A 23236-nucleotide genomic window follows, 5' to 3' on the forward strand; every position below is an offset into this window, starting at 1 on the left:
GTACGTATATCCTCAACCATATTTACTTGAACATCTCCAGCTCTGTTATATTCCTGTTTTATAAAACAATATTTTAAGTAATATGATGATCAGACTTTTCTCAGATTTTAAAGAGCGAAAATATTTGACCACAACAAAAGGATATGTTTTCCAATTAGTATATTCATTTACTGCTACATTTTATGAAAGCTTAACAAACACTCATAAACACTCCCATACTTTTTCACGTAGACAAGTTTTTAAAATCCAACTCCCATTTGAATAGCTTGGAAAATATAAAGAAATCATTTGAAAGCATTACTGCCAATTCAGTATTTTATGTCAGCATGGTGTTTTTCTAAAAGCTTAAGTGTGTTCTTCTAGACTTTCATATGTGGTTTCATTGAAATAGTAAGATATTCCTGTCATTTAGCCAAAACTGCTACAACCAATTCCTATTGTAGACTAGTAAAAACATTTATTTTTGAGCATAAATATGGTTTTATTAATGCGTGTCCTTGGGAAAATGAAGTAACTTGTGAGTTTCATTCAAGACAGAATAATAAATAGACAATTGTTCTAACATTATCATATAGCTGAAATATTTGTTTGTGATTTTTTTTTAAAAAAATCTTTTACTCACAAGGTTTCCACAGAGGCAATGTTTTCTTTGACTTTGTTGCAAAATAGAAAAATAAATAAATTAACATTCAAACATGAGCCACGATGTACAATGCAGTTTTGTAACACACCACGGTTTGACTGACAGGCTGAAAATATTCTCCAAATAAGGTTTCCATAGTCTTCTTACAGTGTTTCAGGTTTTAGGAGATTCTATGTAGTAATACAGGAAAGGCATAGCAGCTAGAACTTTTTGTGTGTGTTTGTGTGTGTGTGAGAGAGAGATACAGAGAGAGAACATGTTAGCTATAAGATTATGAGCTTAGCGGGAAGCAAGGCTGCTCTATAATCTCAGTAACCCACTTTCTCCATATATGCCTCCCCCATCTAAAGGCTCACTGACATCCCCAAGCAATGCTGCCAGCTGGGGTCCTAGGTGCTCAAGCATATGAGCCTGTGAGGAATAGTGCACATTCAAGCTATAGCAGTCACATCGATTTTGGTAACTCCAACAATTCTTTCTAAGACATTCTTAAGTAGCTAAGACAAAAAATCTACAGACTTGTGTATCATTCTTTCCTAATTTACCCACCTTACAAATGATCTAGGGACCCATTTTGAGAATCATTTATCTAACTGGTTATAATTACCCTGATAAATGAAGCTGGGGGGTCTCAGAATCTAAAATTTGGATAATGCTTACAAGCCCATCTTCAGACAAGCTATACTGATGCTCTATAGATGCCTGTGTGTGGTCCTCGTGTATAACAGACAGCCAGGAAATGGATGGGGCTTACAAAGGTGAAGAAGAAAATGGTGCAGGGTGTTAGCACAATGGATTGAGGCAAACGTGAACTAACTGGGAAATGAGAGAAGGGAAGAAAAGGCATTTCACAGAATAGGACATAGTTAAAGGAAGTGGTAGTTTAGCCTATCAGATAGCAAATGTTTCTGATTACTGGCTGCAAGCATAGGGTTAATAGTGAAAATACATTATAATCATTAGAAAATATCTCAAAATGCCAATTGAAATATGTAAAGTACATCAGCTAAAATATGTAAAAATATTCATGATTAATTGACAGAGAAAACACACAGAGTCAATGAGGAATTTAAATTTTATTTTTCTCACTAGAAACAAAATAATTGTCCATTAAAATCAAAAGATGTTCTCATTTTCAAATAGGCAGGTATTTTCTTTAAAAAAAAACAGCTAAGATTTCAAAGGCATTTCAAGCATCTTTTTGTCCAATTGCATACGCACATAGATAATTGCATATTTTTACATAAATATGTATTTCACCATGAGGAAATTCACCAAACTTTTAAAAGATTCCTTTCTGGATTGAGGCTATATTTTCAATTCATTTTCTTTTTCTCCATCAATACCTAATCCTGTGTGAAGATATAATCTATCTCTAAATTATATATCATACTGTGATATGTGAATTTTTGTTCATGCCATGACCTCAGGCCCTTCAAATTACAAATGGCTTCTAAAATGCATTTCCTACCAAGCTTTCCTTTTTCTTGCACTGTACCAAATTTTAAAAAAGAAATCTTAGAGTTTTATAATCTAAGTTACAGAAATGATAGTATATTAATATTTAAAGCTAATGATCTGAAACCTTTTCTTTGGGTTCATCCCATTAACTTCCAATTAACACCCTGTCAAAATAAAAAAAGAAGAGAAGAGGAAAGGAGAGAAGAGAAGGGAAGAGAGAAAGGAGAAAGAATCAAGAATCTTTAGAATTTTCCTATTATGGAATTGTTTCCCTTGTATTCAACTTTAAATACTTATCCACTTGCTGTGGGGCAATGGTCTGTATCACGTCACTTATATTTTAAATGAATGCTGATTGGCCAATAGCCATGCAGGAAGTATAGGTGAAGTGACCAGGCAGTAAGTAGAGCAGAGCAATAAGAATTCTGGGAAGAGGGAAGTTTGTGTCTGTAGTCATGACCCAGATACAAAGGGTGCAAGATATGACTGCCTTGCCAAAAAGATACCAAGTCACATGGCTAACACAGACAAATATTTTGGGCTAATATAAGAGTTAGAAAGAAGCCTGAGCTACTTGGCCAATCAGTTTATGATTAATGTAGACCTCTGTGTGTTTCTTTGGGACTGAAAGGCTGCAGGAGTGGCAGGACAGAAACCTCAGTCAACATCCTTTTATATATTTTATTTATTTTTTTAAATAATTAATTTATTTAATTATTAAAGATTTCTGCCTCTTCCCCACCACCACCTCCCATTCCCCCCTCCCCCAATCAAGTCTTCCTCCCTCCTCAGCCCAAATAGCAAGCAGGTTTCCCTGCCCTGTGGGAGGTCCAAGGACCACCCACCTTCATCCAGGTCTATTAAGGTGAGCATCCAAACTACCTGGGCTCCCACAAAGCCATTACGTGCAATAGGATCAAGAACCCATTGCCATTGTTCTTCAGTTCTCAGTAGTCCTCATTGTCCATTATGTTCAGCGAGACCGGTTTTGTCCCATGCTTTTTCAGACCCCGGCCAGCTGGCCTTGGTGAGTTCCCGATAGAACATCCCCATTGCCTCAGTGTGTGGGTGCACCCCTCGCAGTCCTGAGTTCCTTGCTCGTGCTCACTCTCCTTCTGCTCCTCCTTTGGATCGTGAGACTTCAGTCCAGTGCTCCAATGTTGGTCTCTGTCTCTGTCTTCTTTCATCGCCTGATGAAGGTTAATATTCAGGAGGATGCTTATATTTTTTTTTTGGGGTTCACCTTCTTATTTAGCTTCTCTAGAATCACGAATTATAGTCTCAATGTCCTTTATTTATGGCTAGAAACCAAATATGAGTGAGTACATCCCATGTTCCTCTTTTTGGGTCTGGCTTACCTCACTCAGGATAGTGTTTTCTATTTCCGTCCATTTGTATGCAAAATTCAAGAAGTCATTGTTTTTTACTGCTGAGTAGTACTCTAATATGTATATATTCCATACTTTCTTCATTCATTCTTCCATTGAAGGACATCTAAGTTGTTTCCAGGTTCTGGTTATTACAAATAATGCTGCTATGAACATAGTTGAGCATATACTTTTGTTGTATGTTTGGGCATCTCTTGGGTATATTCCCAATAGTGGTATTGCTGGGTTGAGAGGTAGGTTGAACCCGACTTTCCTGAGAAACCACCACACTGCTTTCCAAAGTGGTTGCACAAGTTTGCATTCCCACCAGCAATGGATGAGAGTGCCCCTTTCTCCACAACCTCTCCAGCAGAGGCTATCATTGGTGTTTTTGATTTTAGCCATTCTGACAGGTGTAAGATGGTATCTTAATGTTGTCTTGATTTGCATTTCCCTGATTGCTAAGGAAGTTGAGCACGATCTTAAGTGTCTTTTGGCCATTTGAACTTCTTCTGTTGAAAAGTCTCTGTTCAGCTCAGTGCCCCATTTTATAATTGGATTGATTAACCTTCTACGGTCTAATTTCTTGAGTTCTTTATATATTTTGTATATCAGACCTTTGTCAGTTGCGGGGTTGGTGAAGATCTTCTCCCAGTCAGTGGGTTGCCTTTCTGTCTTAGTGACAGTGTCCTTTGCTTTACAGAAGCTTCTCAGTCTCAGGAGGTCCCATTTATTCAATGATGTCCTTAGTGTTTGTGCTGCTGGGGTTATACATAGGAAGTGTTCTCCTGTGCCCATGTGTTGTAGAGTACTTCCCACTTTCTCTTCTATCAGGTTCAGTGTGTTTGGACTGATATTGAGGTAAAGACCTTTTATATATTTTAAATTTAAATTTTAATTGGCACATTAATGAAATATAGTGTGATGTTTTGTGATGTGTATACATTGTATGATTTTCAAGTCAGAGAGTTTAACAGATTCATCACCCCAAACATTTGTCTCTTTGCTTGCAATATTCAGACTTCTCTGTGATGCTTAATTTTGATTGTCAGTGTGACGAGACTGAGGGACACCCAACAAATAGTAAAACACACTGCTGGGTGTGTCCCTAGAAGACTGGACTGTGGACCAGCAACTTACTGGACTGTGGGAAGCACCATCTTATAGGCCAAGGCTAAGCAGAGGTGCAGAAGAGGATACTTAGCCCCATCGTGGATCCTTCCTGGAACAGTTTATTTTCTTGCTGCTGCCTCAGACATCAGACTTCAGGTTCTTGCTCCTTTGGATACAGGCTGCTCTAATGACACTTCAGGGAGGTTGGGGTTTGAGCCTTGAATTGGGGCTGCATGATTGGCCTGTTGTCTTCAGATGCTTATAGCTTCTTGGAATAAGCATCTGCCAGTTTCTCCCACTCTTTAGCCTGCAGATGGTCACTGTGGAGCTACTCACCCTAGACTCTGGTAACAATTAGAAGTGTAATTATTTCATAATTATACCTATCTTATTGGGTATGTGTGTCTGGAGAACCATAAGATACATTTTTCTAGTTATTATGAAATATGTAAAACCATGTAATTACCTGCAGCCACTGCACTGTACAGATCACCAGAACTTGTCTCTCTTCCCTAACTATAATTTGGTATGAATTTGCTGTGGGAGCTTCTTCTGCTCCTTTAGCCAATAGTCTTTAAGATACGAATTCACTGGGCGTGGTCTCTTTTACTATAAATGCAGCTGTAAGGCCTCCACTCACTCTCTTGCTTCTGGCTCTCACTTCTGGCTGCTAGACTCTGGTCCTGTTCATGCAGAGGACTGTGATCTAGGACAGTGATCTGTAAGTCTCCCCTAAATAGACAACACTTTGTTATATGTAGTTCTAAACTAGTGTGGGATTATTTTGTAACTTCCACTATCATCTGGCGCCTGAACATGGGGACCAGTCCACACATTTTGGCATCAGTCTACCAGCTGCATGATGCATTGGGCACTGGCTCTCCTGCCTATGACTCTAGTTGGCCCTCAGATACAGCAGGCTGTTGCTCAGTGCTCCCTAGCTTGCTACCCACACACTGTCTCTCTGTGCATTACATACCAGCCCACACACTGCTACCTATGATCCCTGTGGAATACACAGTCTGTAACTTACACTGATGGAAAACTTTGGGTTTTCTTTCCCCCCCTGGGTCCCAACTCTCAGAACATTTGATCACCTTAATAGCTGCTCTTAATTTGTTAAACAAGCATATTTTTCAGTATCTAAGTAAGCAACACATACTGTTCACTGCTGCTAGCATCTCTCAGCCACATGGCTGCAATTGCAACTCCTGCTGGCCAATAACGATTATTACACCTATTCCAATTCATTGTAATTACTTTACAACATGTAAGATCTTAAAAACTACAAAAAATGACTGATAGCATTCAGGAGTTCAATAATTATTTTGCTTATACTATGGAAGGTATAGTGAAAGACTTATGTTATTATCCTTCGCTTCATTTGATTCTAGGGATTAGCTTTATTTTCAATAATATCTCATTAAAATGGTGCAATACTACAGAGTGGGATAGCATCAATTTGACAAAATTATCTGAAAGAATTTGTGCTGTTGAATCTAACTATCAAAATCTGTTGAAAAGTTATGATATGTCCAAGGATGGGACATTATTTTTATTGGACAAGGTTCATATCTTAGAACAAAACACTGGACAGGAGATTCAGACTTTAAAAAAGGCAATAGTAAAAACATTTGAAAAGATTAAGAAATTTATTAAACTGATGAGCAGGGACAGAAGGTACAAGGACAGGATTTAGCCTCAGCAGTATGTACCAGATCCTGGGATGACTTACACAGAGTTTCAACTGCATATCTGGTATTTTCCTCAGAAAGACCATCTGGCACAAAGTACCCTAAGAGAGTCAAAGAATATGCATGGGAACCAATAAGTATGAGCAATTTAAAAGAAATAAAAACAAGCAATGGTTTCTTATGGGCTACACTCACCTCTTGTCAGGGAAATGATGAAAGCGTGGGTTTCAAGCACTAAGGTAACCCTACACAGTTGGCTTCACTTAATATCAGCAATCCTAGAAAATGAACCCCATCTGCTTTGGAAGTGTTATTGGAGAAAAGACGCAAAAATTTTAGAGCATCAGGGTAAAACCAAAGGATTTGAGACTTCCCAAGGTCAAATTCTTCAAGAGGGTCATTACTCTGATCCTCAGGAACAGGCTCACTACAATGAATGCACTTTATCCCTATGTGGCATAGCAGCTTTAAATGCTTGGGACAAGATTCAGGAACCAAGAAAGAGAACTGAGTCATATATTAGGGTTAAACAGGGCCAGAGAGAACCCTTTACTGACTTCTTACAAAGATTAACTAAGGTTGTACAATTAGGAGTGACAGACCCTGAAGCTAGACATGTACTAGTTGAATCCTTGGATTTTGAAAATTCCAACTTAGAATGTAAGAAGATCCTTGGGTCATTAAAGGTTAGATCAGCATCCATAGATGAATGGATATTGCATACAATGAATGTTGAAACATTTGACTATAGTACTGAAGCTAGGGTAGGAGAAATGATTTCCAATGATATGAGAAGTCACTAAAATGCCAAATGTTTTAATTGCAGAAGAATATGACATTTAAGAAGGAACTGTATACAAGGAATTCCTAGGAATAATGTCTCCTCTAGAAATGGCAAGAATAGGAGGACTCAGCCTTCTGGGATATATAGGAGGTGTCACAAAGGCTGACATTGAATGAATAAATGTATATGGACAAGAGACAGACAAGGCAACCTGATACCACCAGGAAACACCTTGGAGGGCCTCTCACAGGCCCCTATGTCAAACAAGGCCTAGTTATTCTCTGGTGAGACATGTGGAGAACATATCTCACTAGGAAAATTAAATAATCCAGTGCCTACTGTAAAAAACTGTACTGTTCTGGATGATGAAATAGAACTGGAGGGTCAGTCAAAAATTCCAATAGGAATTAGGAAATGTATACTTTGGCAGACTTCTCTAAATAATCAAAGACCAAAGCTAAGAGTGCATATAACTGACATTGTAATCGAAGGATTACTAGACACAGGTGCAGATATGACTATCATTACTCCAGAATCTTGGCATCCAGATTTGCCTCTTCAAGAGGCAGATATTCAATTCTTAGGAATTGGAACCCTATTTCAAATAAAATAAAGCATGAAGTGAGTTGAATGCATAGGGACAGGAGGACAGAAAAGAAGGCTGAGACCATATGTAGCTAATATTGCAGTGAATTTATGGGTCTATGAGCTATTGCAGCAATGGAATACCCAGGTTAAAATTCCTGCAGTCCTCCAAACTCATGTTTCTGGGAAGGATATTATAAAACATCATAAACAAAGGTCACCAGCCATTCAGGCTGTACAAGAACACAAATCAAGTAGTAAACCTTTAGAGGTATTAACAGCCTTTCCTTTAAAATGGTTAACTGAGAAACCCATATGAGTTAAACAATGGTCTCTAATGGTATACAAACTGCAGACTTTAGAACAGCTGGTACAGGAGCAATTAGATACTCACCATATTGAAGAATCAACCATCCCATGTAATTCTCCTGTATTTGTTATTAAAAAGAAATCTGGGAAATGAAGAATGGTGACAGATCTAAGAGCTGTCAACAATGTTATCCAACCTATGGGCCCTCTACAGTCTGGAATTCCTCTGACTTCTCCATTGCCCTAATGATGACCTCTTATAGTTATTGATTTAAAGGATTGTTTCTTCACTATACCTTTACAAGAAAAGGATCGAGAAAAATTTGCTTTCACAGTACCTACTTACAATAATTCTTAACTTATTAGGAGATACCAATGAACCATCCTTCCACAGGGAATACTCAATAGTCCCACCCTGTGCCAATACTTTGTAAATCATCCATTGGAAATAATACACAAGCAATTTCCTAAGTCTATAATTTATCATTACATGAATGACATTTTGTTATCGTACTTAAATGCAGATACTTTAGAAAGAATGTTTGAAGAAGTAAAAAAAAAAAGTTTTACCTAAATGGGGATTACAAATTACTCCTGAAAAACTACAAAGAGGAGATTCTTTCAATTACCTAGGTTACAAAATAGGTTTACAGAAGTTAGAACACAAAAGGCATAAATTAGGAGATACCTGTTGAGGACTCTTAATGACTTTCAAAGATTGTTAGAAGATATTTCCAATCTATGACTGGCTGTTAGACAACACCTGACCTAATAGTTCATTTAGACAAACCTTAGATGGTGATAGAGACTTAAATAGTTCCAGAGATTAACAGCTGAAGCAGAAAAATAATTGATGGTCATTGAAGAGAGGCACATATAGATAGAGTGAATCCAAATCTTAATTGTATTCTAGTCATATTGCCTTCCAGAATTTCTCCTTTAGGAATTTTAATGTAGAGGGAAGATATTATCTTAGAATGAATCTTTTTTACCATACAAACTAAGAAAAAATTAAAAACTTATGTGGAAAAATTTCTCTGATTTAACTATAAAAGGAAAATTGAAACTTCATCAACTAGCAAGTATAGACCCAGCAGAGATTATAGTTCATTTTACTGTTGATGAAATTAAAAAAATATGGGAAGACAGTGAATCTTGGCAAAGAGCTTGTGCTAATTTTTTTGGTAGAAATTAATAGCAACTATCCCCAAAGTGATAGAATTAACCATATAAAGAGAACTACTTGGATTCTTCCCTGAATTGTATGTTACACACCAATAACTGGAGCCCATACATTTTATACAGATGCAAATAAATCAGGAAAAGTAGGTTACAAATCAGTAGAATTAAGTAAGGTGGAACAAAGCACTTATAATTCTATCCAAAAGTCAAAATTATATGCCATTCTCATGGTAATAAGGGATTTTAAAGAACCTCTCAATATAGTTACTGATTCACAATATGCAGAAAGACTTGTCTTGAATATTGAAACTGCTGAATTTATACCAGATGATAAAAAATTGACTTCATTATTCATACAGGTTCAAGATATAATCAGGAATAGGCTTTGTCCCATTTACATAACCCACATCTGGTCCCATATGGGTTTGCCAGGTCCTCTAGCATAAAGTAATGCAGAAATTGATTGATTGGAAGTTTGCTAAAGGCCTCAGAATTTCATAAGAAACATCATGTCAGTTGCAAGGTTTAAAGAAAGTATCTTCTATTACATAGCAACAAGCTAAGGACATTATAAAGAGATGTCCTGCTTGTTCTTTCCATAACCAAACTCCATTACTAGCAGGGAGTCATCCAAAGGATACTCAAAAGAATGAGATCAGGCAGATGGAAGTGTTCCAATTTATAGAATTTAGAAAATTAAAATATGTACACCACACCATTGACACTTATTCAGGTTTTCAAAGGGCAAGTGCCTCGGGCTCAGAAAAGGCTGATTTAGTAGTCATGCATTTATTAGAAGTTATGGCCATCATGGGTATACATGCACAAATGAAGACAATGGTCCAGCATATGTGTCTAAGAAAATGTAACAGATTTTTTTTTGCTTATTATAATATAAAGCACATTACAGGTATGCCAAACAATCCTATAGGTCAGGCAAAAAAAAAATCAAACTATAAAGGATATGCCAAACAAACAGAAAGGGATGGAAAATGCCCCCAGAAATAGATTGCATAATGCTTTATTAGCCTTGAATTTTCTTAATGCTAATGAGAAAAGAACAACAGCATCAGAAAGACATTGGATAATAGAAAAAAACTTCTGAATTAAAATCAGCCAGTATATTTCAAGGATGTGCTGACCTCACAATGGAAACCAGGAAACTTGGAATAACTGAGGGACCCCAGACAGTAGGACCAGGATCTAACCCTGGTGCATGAGCCCATGTTGGAGCCCATTCCCCGTGGCGGGATGCCATGCTTAGGCTTTATGCAGCAGGGAGGGACTTGGACCTACCCCAACTTAATGTGCCAGACTCTGTTGACTCCCCATGGGAGCCCTTATCCTTTGGGAGGAGTGGATAGAAGGTGGACTATGGGTGTGTGGGGGGAAGGGAGGAAGGGTGAGAGGGAGAACTGTGGTTGGAATGTAAAAATGAAATAAAAAGTGTTAATTTAAGCTATAAGAGCTAGTTAGGCAAGGCTAAGCTATAGGCCGAGTTTTTATAATTAATAATAAGTCTCATCAGCCTTCATTGTACACCATGTTCAGGGAGTCCAGTTTTATCCCAGTCCCAGTCCAGCTGGCCTTGGTGAGCTCCCAATAGATCAGTGCCACTGTCACAGTGGGTGGGTGCACCCTTCGCGGTCCTGACTTCCTTGCTCATGTTCTCCCTCATTCTGCTCCTCATTTGGACCTTGGAAGCTCAGTCTGGTGTTCCACTGTGGGTCTCTGTCTCTATCTCCATCCATCGCCAGATGAAGGTTCATATCCAGGTGGATGACTATGTTTTTCTTTGGGTTCACCTTCTTATTTAGCTTCTCTAGGATCACAAATTATAGGCTCAATGTCCTTTATTTATGGTTAGAAACCAAATATGAGTGAGTACATCCCATGTTCATCTTTTTGGGTCTGGGTTACCTCACTCAGGACAATGAAGGCTGATGAGAAGCCAAGGACAATGGCACTAGGTTTCGATCCTACTGCATGAACTGGCTTTGTGGGAGCCTAGCCTGTTTGGATGCTCACCTTCCTAGACCTGGATGGAGTGGGGAGGACCTTGGTCTTCCCGCAGGGTAGGGAATCCAGACTGCTCTTCAGACTCTAGAGGGAGGGGGAATGGAGTAGTGGGAGGGGGAGAGTAGTGGGGGAAAGGAGAGAGGAGTGGGAGGAGGGGGAGGGAAATGGGAGGCGGGGAGGAGGCAGAAATTTTTTTCAACAACAACAAAAAAAATAAAAGAAAAAAAAAGAAAATAAAAAATAAAAAAATTAATAAGTCTCATGTCGTATTGGGGAGCTGGCTATGGCAACAACAGGCCCTACTGCAGTGAGTCTTTTGAGCATGGCTTTATGATACACCAAGGGGAGGCTATGGTAGAGTGGGTGTAGAATCAAAGGATACAAAAGCTATCTAGTACAAATGCTCCTAAAAGACCCGAGAACACGTGCTTTGAGAGAGTAGATGTGAGCAAACAGGCATGGTCACATATTCTGGTAAAGCAGCAAACCTCAGTATATTGGATAATCAGCTCTTCTCTAAACCTGGCCAAGGCAACAGGAACAAGAGGACATGAATCTTCCCATTTTAAAGATTACGTTATATGATAGCCACTTGTTCTGTGGTTTAGGACTCAGCAGTATTCACTTCCAGTGCCACCAAATCCCTAGCAAACTAAACTAGAACAAGCTGCTTTCTGTCAAGGAGCTATGAAATGACATTATACCTCTTAGCATACTGAATCCTGGGAATATTATGTAGGCTTTTTTTCCATGTAAACCCCATAAAATACTTGTCCGGTACATAGAGTTTAGTTCTGAACAAAGAAACTGTTATCACGGTGGGAGGGGGCTGGACCTGCTTGTTAAAGCAGCGTTTGGGTCACACACTCATGCAGAAAACTTTCTAGGGAGATAGTATCTTCCTATAGAGGTCACAGTTCAGTGCAGATGGTTGGAGGCTTCCAAGCAATGCTAACAAACCAGGGTCAAAGGTTGTGGACACATTATATGTTCCCAGGGCTTCATCTGAATGTAGATGTTTTTCTGATCCCTGACCCTATGATGCTAACCACATTCTAACATAAAAAGGATATATAAGCTAATATCTAAGTGTAGACATAGGGAATGTATGTCTTTGCTCCCTGAGTATAATTGGTTAAGGTGCCCTCTGAGAGATGGGGATAGTGATAGCAATTATAAAATGAGGAAAAGGGTGCTCTTTATCATACGACATGAGAAGAGATTAGTAGTCTGGACTATAGGAATAGAACTAATCTGATAGCCTGCTCTAGACTGAAGCCCTTCTCTGTTTCCCCCCAAAAGTGAGATCCCAACCACGCTGATATACATGTGCCTTCTGCATCCCACTCTCCTGTCATTGAGATGTCTGTCCAATGCAATCTGAGCACGAAGGCTGCACATTCTTTCTTTCCAGTAACCGCTGTCTCTCTTGCACACTAGCTCCTCTTGAATGCTTTCTGTGAGAAGGCAGAACAATCACGAGGACACACAGTCGTGGAGACACAGAATGGAAGAATGCAGGCTCTCTCAGCCAGCAAATTGGAATACATCCTTAGACTGGTATAAGAGTACTCATTGCTAGTTCTCTGTCCGCACTAACAAATAGGAAATTGGTGTGGTGAAGAGGAATTTTGGCGTAAAATTCCCTAAATAAGGTGCAAGGGACTGAGTAATTAGATGGCTAATAGCAAGAGCACTCACTCAGAGGCAGAGCAGACCACGATTCTTGCTATACACAGAAACAAAATTAGTACAAAGTCTGTTACATGTGATAAGCAGAGGGTGGGCCGCCTGTGATAAGTGAGAGGGTGGGTGGGCCATATGTCTGGGCTCTAGAAAGTCGTTAAAAAGTATTAGGGTCATGTATATTGAAAATCAGCTTTGACTGCTACTGGTTGCCATGGGCAAGGTGACCAAGGTTTTAAGATGAATTCCGTGAAGAACAATGATGTTATCTATCTATCTATCTATCTATCTATCTATCTATCTATCTATCTATCTATCTATTTGTATGTATATATGTATGTATGTGTATGCTTGTGTGCATCACTATCATATCTAGTTAATACCCATACTGAAAAATATTAGAAACATGAAGGCTTTTCTGGAATAAGAAAGTAGAGGATCAAGAGATTACATTTTGAAGTTACCTGAATGAGATAAAATTGCTCAGGGCAGGAGCATCCCACAGGTGGCCTCTGGACAGGGTTACTACAGTGAAGACAGGAAATCCCAGAAGACACATGAATTCACACTGGGTTACCTTCTCCAGCTTCTCTGGGTGAAGGTTTATCAGTGGCAGCTTGAGTTTCAGGGAACTCATTTCTGCTTGAATTGGGGAAGGTTGTTACCCTCTGAAAGTTGGCTTCAAGGAAAGACTTTCAGGAGCACAGAAATAAGTTGAGAGATGTTTGCTAAATTTCTGAGGTAACCACGTTGCTTGAGAGCCTTCAGTCATCTCAGTGTGTGCTGTATCCAACATCAACCATGTTCACGCCTCTTGCAGAAAACAGGAATGTATTTGCATATAACCTAGACACACCTTACTGTATGCTTCCATCATGTCTAGGTTGCTTGCAACATTTAACACAAGGTAACTTCTGTGTAAATAATTGTCTAGAAACAAGGGCTATACAAAAGGCTACATAAACTTCTGTCCGTGGGAGTTTTAGATTGATATTGGCCTTCCAAACTTCCATTAGTTGGGCAGTCTTCAATATAGCCTCAAAGGGATGCTCCATAAACTATTTTAGAATTTGAAAAGAAGAAAATGGACAAGAAGGCTTGTCCCTGAAGGACCTTTAGGTTGATGGACAATGGACTTCCTACAGAGAGCAAAATGAGCCTGTGTTAGAGGCCACTTCCCTGCCTGCAATGGAGTGCTCCCAGCATCTGCCCAGAGTCACCTTAGATGTGATAGATGGTGGTGTCATCCCTTCAAAATTTGATGAAACCCGTGATTCTTTTTTATCTTTTTCTTGTTTCAACAATGTGCATTCAGTAAGATAAAGGCAGCTGGCCATTTTAGCTCATAGATTGTCAGAATGAGAGGAATGAGGTCCAGGTGCGCAGAAAAGGAATGAACATTGCTATTCATTCCAAGCTTCACCTAAATGCAAGATCTCGATGAAACCATTGGTCAGGGACTGTGCGTCTTTCCTGTATCGAGACTAAGAACAACACAAGGTGTCAATCGAGCCCTACGCATCCCTGCTGGCTTCCTTTGCAAGTTAGCTGGGCATATGAAACAAAAGGGACATTTTAGCTGCAAGGAGGTGAGTTAGAAGTGTGCCTTCCCAATACTCTCCTACATTCTTCCCTCGGAACTAAATGGGTGTGGTTCAGAGAGATTCACAACTAGGCACCACAAAATAGGATGCACTTGAAGTCACAAGTCACTGTGTGACAAGGCCTTACCTGATCTTCATTTGGCTTTGAATGAGACAGACTTTTCCGTGTGCTGGGCCTTTGGTGTTTTGACATAGTAACAGAAGCTAGCATTAACTGGTTGAAGGCTTTCAGAAAACAATTGTTTACTTCATTCATGTGGATTGCTGACTCATTTTTCCATTTTGCTTTATTGTTCAAAATAATACAGTGTGGGCAAAAGATGACAGGATGGGGTAAGGAAATACTCCATAAGAGCCTAACAGTCGGATTCTACCAATTCAGGGTATTTACCATGCCGGTGTTCCTATGCTGAGTCCCGAAGCTCAGGGTAACAGTTTCCCCAATGCTTCTCAGAAGAAAATGGTCTCCAACTAGCCAGAAGTTAGTATGTTGTTTTTGGCCTACAAAGTAAGTGGTCACCATTGTCTGAAGAGAAAATGCTTTGCCCTGTGAGAGAGGGGGATGCCCTCCTCTCTGAAGTAGAGTCTGTAATAAACTGTGAGCTGTGTTGGGCAGCTACTGTTTATATAAGCTGTGTGGCACAAAGCACGAAAGAGAGATCAGCAGCTAAGGACAGTTCATGTTTCTTCTTCACAGAGGGACTAGAATTCTGACTACAGGGGAAGGGGCTGTGCCCTCCTTCCCTACCCAGGCTTTCCTCTTACCCCTGGTTACTGCCAACAACCCCTAGGTCAAAGCCCACATCCAGCCACCGGTCCTGGACTTCAGATTCCGTGAAGTCAGAACTGAGAAAACATTTCTAATCTGTAACACTCAAATACACATGCAACAGATGATGAAGCATGATGTGGAGGAAATCAGGGGTTTTGACACGAGTCCCACTTGTTTTAAATCTTGGCTCCACGCCTTCTAACGGAAATGTCTCTCAACTCTGATCCTCGGCTATAAAAAGAGATCTATAAAATGAAAACTATAAAACCCACTCCTCAGGGTGGGATGAAAATTTTGTGAGTTAACTGACCCAGTGTCATACAGTCCGTGATTAATAAGCATGTTGACTCGCTTTTCCTCTCCTTCCTACACTGTGTGCTCTGCATAGAACATATTGTTCTTTCTGAAGCCGTTTGCTTCACAAGAGTCATGGATGGGTAGATCAGGTCTTCCCTGACCGTGACAACGAGTCTTCATGTAGCCAGTTCCTCTGGCTGTATTAGCATAACCCCTATGAATGATACTCATTTCTCATGTGCTCAAGATCCCACTCCATTAAGAAAGAAGGCAACAGACTAGAATGTGCCCTCCTGTGGCCTGATAAAACCCAGGTACACACCTACTTTCTAGTTGGTGAGGGTACTTGTCAGGAGAAATCTCTGAACTTTCCTAGTAAGGGAAAGGTAAGTTTGCACAGAAAATCTGCCAAATGGCAAACCTAGCACATGCAAATAGCATTTTCGTGGGCTTTCAAGCCATCACTTTTCCAATGGGCTTTCAAGCTGTCATTTTCCTGTTCTGCTGTATTGCCAGATGTCTCCAATGCATGCAACTTTTCCCAGTCCTATGGAGCTTGTGGCCAGGAGGGAAGCTTAGCTAAGTCATTCATCCCTGGTTCCACCAAAAGGAATCTAACCAGCCTGAGCATGGCAAACATCGCTCAGGCAGGCCTTGCCCTTCTCTGCCATTCCCTCGGCCTTGTTAGAAGCTGTTATATTACTTTCCTAAAGCTAACCAGCAAGGTCTGTTCCCTTATTTGACCACTACTTCCTCCTGAGGTTCACTACCAAGTTCCAGCTACCAAAGTATTGAATCCAGCACTCAGAAGTCCCCTTTAGCTTACCTAATTAACATGCCCAATTAAAATTAAACACGTCATCCTAACACAGGATTTCCCCTTTTTACCTTCATAAACTGCCGTTTTTCCTATGGACCACTGAGTCACTCACGTCTGTCTCCTCTCTATCCAGAAGCAGTTTTCTGTCCCTCTGGGACAAATACCCCACCCCCTCTCCTTTGTTCCTTTCCTCTTCTCCCTTGCCCTCTATGTCCTGTCTTTGCGTCTTATTCCCTGCCCTCTGTCCCTCTGGAGCAAATAAATCTCCTTTGTGCTGAGAACTTGGTCTTAGGGGTCCTGAGCCGATATGATCCCTCCACCCACAACATCTCCCTTTGCTGCTTCAGTGCGGACTGTCACTTAGCCAAGGACAGGAAGAAAGCCCCATATCCCTGTGAAGTGTCCGCCTTGAACATTTGTTTCAGCTCACCCAGAAATCCTACCGCGCTTCATATGTCTCTGTGAAGGTTTAGTGAAATCTCATCCCAATTCATGGATGGCCATTTCACAAATAGAAAAGTCTAGAAGTTAGCATAGCGATATGAAATAAAGCTTACGGGTAAGGTGTCTGAGATATTATAGCCCGGGGAGTCATAGGTTTGAATTTCGGCCTACACTTTAACAGCCTAACCACCTTGATGTTTGTGGAAACTCGAATTCAATCCGATTACGGTGTAACATTACACCGCCATACTCTAAGCTAACTGAGTTTTGCACATTGCAATGGATTTGCGTACCATCAGAGCCCCCCAGGCCTCTGCTTTATTTCACAGCTGTCTGCACTCGAGGCTTCATTTTTGGACAGCTACCTTTAATATTCCTTCCTCAGAGCCAGTTCTTGATTCTCCTGTGAAACTAATGGGCTGAATCCAGGCACAGAGAACAGACTTCCTGGGAAGAACACTGACTTTGAAAAGAGGAGAACAGCCCGGGAATCTTATGCTGCAGCCCTGCCCTGACTCACTGGCTCTCTTTGTGTGCTGCCCATGCACCGGCAAAGGGACCTGGTTTTCCTGAGTCCCAGCTAGCTTCTCCCATTCTCCTCCATGGCCTGGAGACTTCTCCTCAGTTCTTGGACTTGAACACAGTGGAAGCTGATGCTACACCTGCTGCCTATTTTCTTCCTCACTGGGGTCTGCTGAGCTGAGGAATCCTGCACAATTAATCTCATGCCTTATCGCAGCTGTTACCACTTTGCTCCCCAAAATGTTTTCTTTCCATTCAATTGCTTTGTCACTCAGCCCTCCCCTTATGTTGACATACGCCTCACTCCCAAGTCTCCTTAGCATGCAGGTGAGCTGTACAAAGAGCAAACATGTTTGATTTCTTAAAGCTCTAGTCATGGGAGTAGAGGTTATTTGTAAATTTATTACTCTGAGCAGTATACAAATCTATTCTGCCATGATTTTATTTTATTTTTTATGATTCCGCATAAGAAGCAAGGGGAGGTTTATTTTTGGGTACTGCTCAAATTCTAGGCAATGACAGATGTTACTAAAAGAAAAGGTCCATTTATTTATCTGTCCTTTCCTTCATTTTCGTAGTCATTTCCCAAGACTTTGCCGTTGAGTTGGCAGGATGTGTTTTAAAACATCCTGAACGAGGCTGGCTTAGTCTTTGAGAACAATTCCACCTCCCATTAAACTCTCACTAAGTGGAACTACATCTCTCCACTCCCTGCAACTTAGTTTCCTAATTTCAGCCTTTCCTTCTTGTTAGAAACTAAAGAAAGTGGTACCTTGCATTTTGCTGCAGAATTCAAGGACTGGAGGAAAACTTAGAGTTCGACTCATCCATCTCTCCACATCTTCAGAAGCATCTCAGACGCAAAATAGGGTGCATTTTATGAGACATCTCTTACATTCTAAGAGATTGGATTATGCTTGATATCACAACCAAATTAACAATTACCTTGAGATCACATAAGACTGACATCTGCTGTGCACCAGCCTGTTTGTTTAACATGCTTTTAAGAGAACAACAAACTTCACTTGCCTTGGATTTCTCATGTGCTCAGCTTTTACAACCTAAGTTATTACTTAACCCTAATCTTAAGTTTTGTACTCTTCCTTTCCCTGGCTCAGATCAATGTATGCATGTATTTTTTTATGTATGTATGTATGTGTGTGTATGCATGTGTGTATGTATGCATGTGTGTGTATGCATGTGTGTATGCATGTGTGTGTATGTGTGTGTATGCATGTGCAGTTATTGTAATCATTTGCCGAAAAAAGACAATCAATATTGTGCAATATGTATCTGCTATGAAGGCTGAAAACTTGCTAGCATGTATTTGCAGTAGTATTTGCTTTTTCACGTGGTTCAGGGTCAGTTGGGGTCAGCTGGAGTCAGTAACTTCATCTTTGGTAAAACTCTGTTGAAGATTTCTGTAAGTGTTCTTCATTTCTTCCCTATCTGATGCTTTCTGAAAGAGAAGTGAAGAATTCAGATTCACTTTTGGTCAAATTAATACACGTGTGTGTGCTGACCCTTCTTTTCTTAAAGACACACCTAGGCATTCTGGTCCATCTGGGACTATCTGGAATGCATATAATCAACCCAAGACACCAAAGCTCCGAAGGCCTTAGTTACTTAGTTTTCACAAAACTGATTTTGCAAAATCAGAGCTAAAGTTTAGTTCCTGTTCTAGCTTTCTGTCTACTGTGTGATAAAAACCTGAACAAAAGCAACCAGAGAAGTAAAGGTTTATTTGGCGTACACCTTACAGTACATCATCAAGAGAGGCTAAGGCAGGAGCCTACAGGGAGAAACTGAAGCAGAGACCATGGAGGAACAATACCTACTGGCTTGTTTTAGTGGCTTGCTCAGCTTTTGCTTTGCAGGTTCATCTCCCATCCCCCTTCTCTTATCAAGCATTAATCAAGAAAACACCCTACAGATTTGCCTATAGTCAATCTGATAGAAACACTTTTTTTCAATTGAGTTTCCTCTTCTCAGATGGCTCTAGCTCATGTTAAGATGAACAAAAAGTAGTCAACTGACCTCCAAATACCAGCCCATGTTGCATGGCCTCCATGCTGCTCCCAGACACTGAGGATTTTCATTTGCTATTGTTTCTGTTCTGTGAGACAATTTTTCTCTTAAGGCATGTGACCAGAATGAGTGATGGGCCTCGGTGACAACCCTGTCGATTTGATGGCACTTTTGATGCACAGGACACATGAGACGCTGAGCAGGATCTGCCTAGACACTTTCTGAATGCTCTGATCTTAGCACCGTTCCCAGTGCACAGGATTTTCTTCATAAGCATTCATGGAAGAAATAAATGGAAGAGAGAAAAACTTGCTTTACTTCTCTGTTGTGAACTGTGAGTTAAGAAGGCAGAGAGCTTTAGTACCACCAAACATAATACTGTCTTAAGGGGACAGCACAGGTAAGAAATGGTAATGTCCAATACCCTATTTAATTGTTCAATGAAAGGACTAGAAGTTCAGAAATTAAAACGTAACGTAACTAGTAACTACAAAGATAAGACTGTAGATAAACCCTGAGGCATTCTGTGAAGAATAGAGTTCATGTCTGAAGTTTGTAACATATCTTCCTGACAAACCACACACACACACACACACACACACACACAATAATTTTCAGTAAAGAAAAAAGAGGGAAATAGTCTTTGACCTATAAACTGAAACCAAATGAAAGCTGAAGCCAGTTTAATCCTGAACGTGAATACATCAATAGCAGCCATAGTTTTTTACTGCTTTTTAAAAGTTACCAATTGTTTTATTCTGTAGTTTCTGGGATGTATCACCAGGCTTTTGTCTCACTGTTGAGGACTTTTACTAAATGGGCAGATACATGTCCGTATTAATGACTTCCTTATAAAATAAATGCTCTCTCATTACTGAGATGGACTGAGTGGGGTGTGCTGGCTACTTTTATGTCAGCATGACACAAGCTAGAGTCACCTGAGAGAAGGGAGACTCAATAGGGAAAAATGACTATGAAATCAAGCTGTAGGTAAGCCTGTAGGGCATTTTTAAAAATTAAGGATTGATGTGGGAGGGCCCAGGCTATGGGGGTGGGACTACTGCTAGATAGAAGGTCCTAAAGATGTACAAGATAGCAGGCTGATCAAATCGGTAAGCAGCCTCTGCATCCACGGCCTCTGCATCAGCTCCTGCCTCCAGGTTCCTTTCTTTATTGAAGGACCATGCCAACTTCCTCAGTGATAGACTATGTTGTGGAATTCTGAGCTGAAATAAACTCTTTAGTCCGTAAGCTACTGTTGGTCATGGTATTTTATCACAGCAATAAAAACCCCAAGACTGAAGGGCAAATGCATTTCTTTGTTGTTAAACTGTACGATCACACTTTACGCAATCAGTGATTTAGACTGACAGAGATCAATCATCTCTAAAAGGATGCAGTGTGCCTGCCTAGACACCCAGGCACTGCATTGTACCCGAGGATGCTAATTGTCATTCTCCTTCTTTGATTTTTGACATAATTTTTTTGTTGTTGTTCATTTAGAAAGGAAAATTCTGTTTCAGGGCTGAATTTCCCCAGGGATGAAGGGAAGGCATTGGACCAAGAGTTAGAAGCCGTGGGTTAGACTCTGGCTATGTATCTTGAGCAGCTAAATTAAATTTCTTGAGCCCAAAGTTTCCTCATGTGATAAATTAGAACTCTACTGCAAGACTGCATTCTTTTGAGTAGTAGTGAAAGCATTTTATGTGTTAAAGCTCCTGAGGAATATATTGAGAACCAGAATTGGAATGTAAGAAATTTCTTAATCCAACCTCAGAAGGAGGTTGAGGGAACCAGATGGGATGCATCTTGAAAAGCCCCCCCCCCCCAGCCAAGAGGCTTTAATCTTTTTGTTCCCATCAGTACAGACACACAAAACTTCAGGGACAACATTCCAGAGCCAAGCGCTGATTTGACAAAGCAGTCCCTGGGTACAGGTGGGCTAAGGCTTTACCAAATGTCTATCCCTAGAAGCAGAATTTCAGGACAGGACACTGAGAGAACACTCAGGTTTAAATGTATGCCTGGGAAAGTCGGGTCTGTAAAGCCAAGGGAAGACAAAACTCATGATATCGCCCACGATCCATCAGGCCAGAGATTTTAACGTGGTTCAGTGAGAATGGCCTATCTGTGCTCTCGATGGCACCTACTACAGAGGCTCGTGTGAATCCTAAGCATCCAAAATGACTCCACACAAGTGTGGAATCTGCTGTTATCTGTCAGACAGAGATCATATTCTATGTCTGTGTTTGCCTTTTCCTGCCCTAATCTACTTCTTCACTCTCTTAGACATATCCATATCACAGACACTGCTTCTATGGATTCAGGCTGAGGCCCTGGGCTTTCATGCCTGTTCCTGGCTACAGAGGAGCTGGAATAAATACTTTAACCACTCTACCCCCTCTGACATAAGGCTAGATTTAGGTGAATTATTATGTTGTAAGGAAGTCTGCTTGTTCCTCCCGGCTTCCCAGAACTGAAATAACCACTCAAAAACTTTATTACTTAAATCACTGCTTGGCCCATTAGCTCTAGCTTCTTATTGGCTAACTCTTAAATCTTAATTTAACCCATCTCTATTAATCTGTGAATCACCACGAGGTTGTGACCTACCAGCAAAGTTTTAGCACAGCTATCTCAGGCAGTGGCCCCATGACTTCTTTCTGACTCCACCCTTATTTCTCACAGCATTCAGCTTAGTTTTCCCCACCTAACTAAGTTCTGCCCTGCTATAGGTCAAAAGCAGTTTCTTTATTCATTAATGGTAATCACAGCATACAGAGGGAAATCTCATATCACCTCCTTTTTTCTGTTTAAATAAAAAAGAAAGGGTTTAACTTTAACATAGTAAAATTGCATAAAACAATTATCAAACAAGAATTAAAGTTATAATATCTATATCTACTTTATCTTTTATCATAATTAAGGAAAACTATAACTATAAGTTCTTTAACTCCATTAAAGACTCCAACAGGATATAATATTACCTAAGTAAACAGGATGTGCATTGTAAGCAACTTCCAAAACTCTAGAAATGACAGAGACATCTTGCTGCCCGGACAGGCACCCAAAGTTCTTCTGTATCATTGGGGCATCCATCTTTGGCCTACAGGTCCATAGTATCCACCAGACTTTTCCAAGAAGCAGGAAATTTCAAAGACAGTTCTACCTATATTGGCAGTTTGTCAGTCACTTTCTTCTGTGTCCTGCAGAATGTCTGGCAGACTGTATCATGAAGCAGGAACCCCGAAGGATCATCTCATGTTTAGATAAGTTCAGCAGCCATTTCTCTGCAGGTCCTGCATGTCTAGTTCATCAAGCAGTTCAGGCAAAAGCAGTTTCTTGCCCAAAAGGCTAACTAACACCATGGGGAGCCTCTTTGATGCCCATCTTCCTCTTGAAATAGATTGGTGCAGCCAGGAGCAGATATGTCTCATTGTCATGAAAAGTCCTAAGTTTGTAAAACATTTAGATGCCATAATCTGTAGTTTTTGAAAGGTTTGAAGAATACCTATCTATCTGAAATTCATCTCTATACATATAGAAAATCTAAATATCATGACTACAAACTTGACTATCGCGAATGACTCTCTATTTACCTATATTTCTTAATTATACATTTCATTTTTTAAAATAGCTGCCCAATCATAATACCTTAATCAAGATGAGAAATATACATAGTATAACTAAATTAACCTTAAATTTGTATCAGTAAACCAAGATCCATACCAATTCAAATCTCTATAGCATTATTATTTTCTCCAACCATAGCATTATTATTTTCTCCAACCATATCTCTTTTATTCCTTGAGTACAGAATAATTTTCTCCAGGACTCTGAAATCTAGAATATGAACAGATGATAAAACATTGTAGACGTTCAAACCTCACGAAGTTACTCTTACTA

The sequence above is a fragment of the Chionomys nivalis genome, chromosome 4, assembly GCF_950005125.1.
Source record: "Chionomys nivalis chromosome 4, mChiNiv1.1, whole genome shotgun sequence".
NCBI classification, from domain to species: domain Eukaryota; kingdom Metazoa; phylum Chordata; class Mammalia; order Rodentia; family Cricetidae; genus Chionomys; species Chionomys nivalis.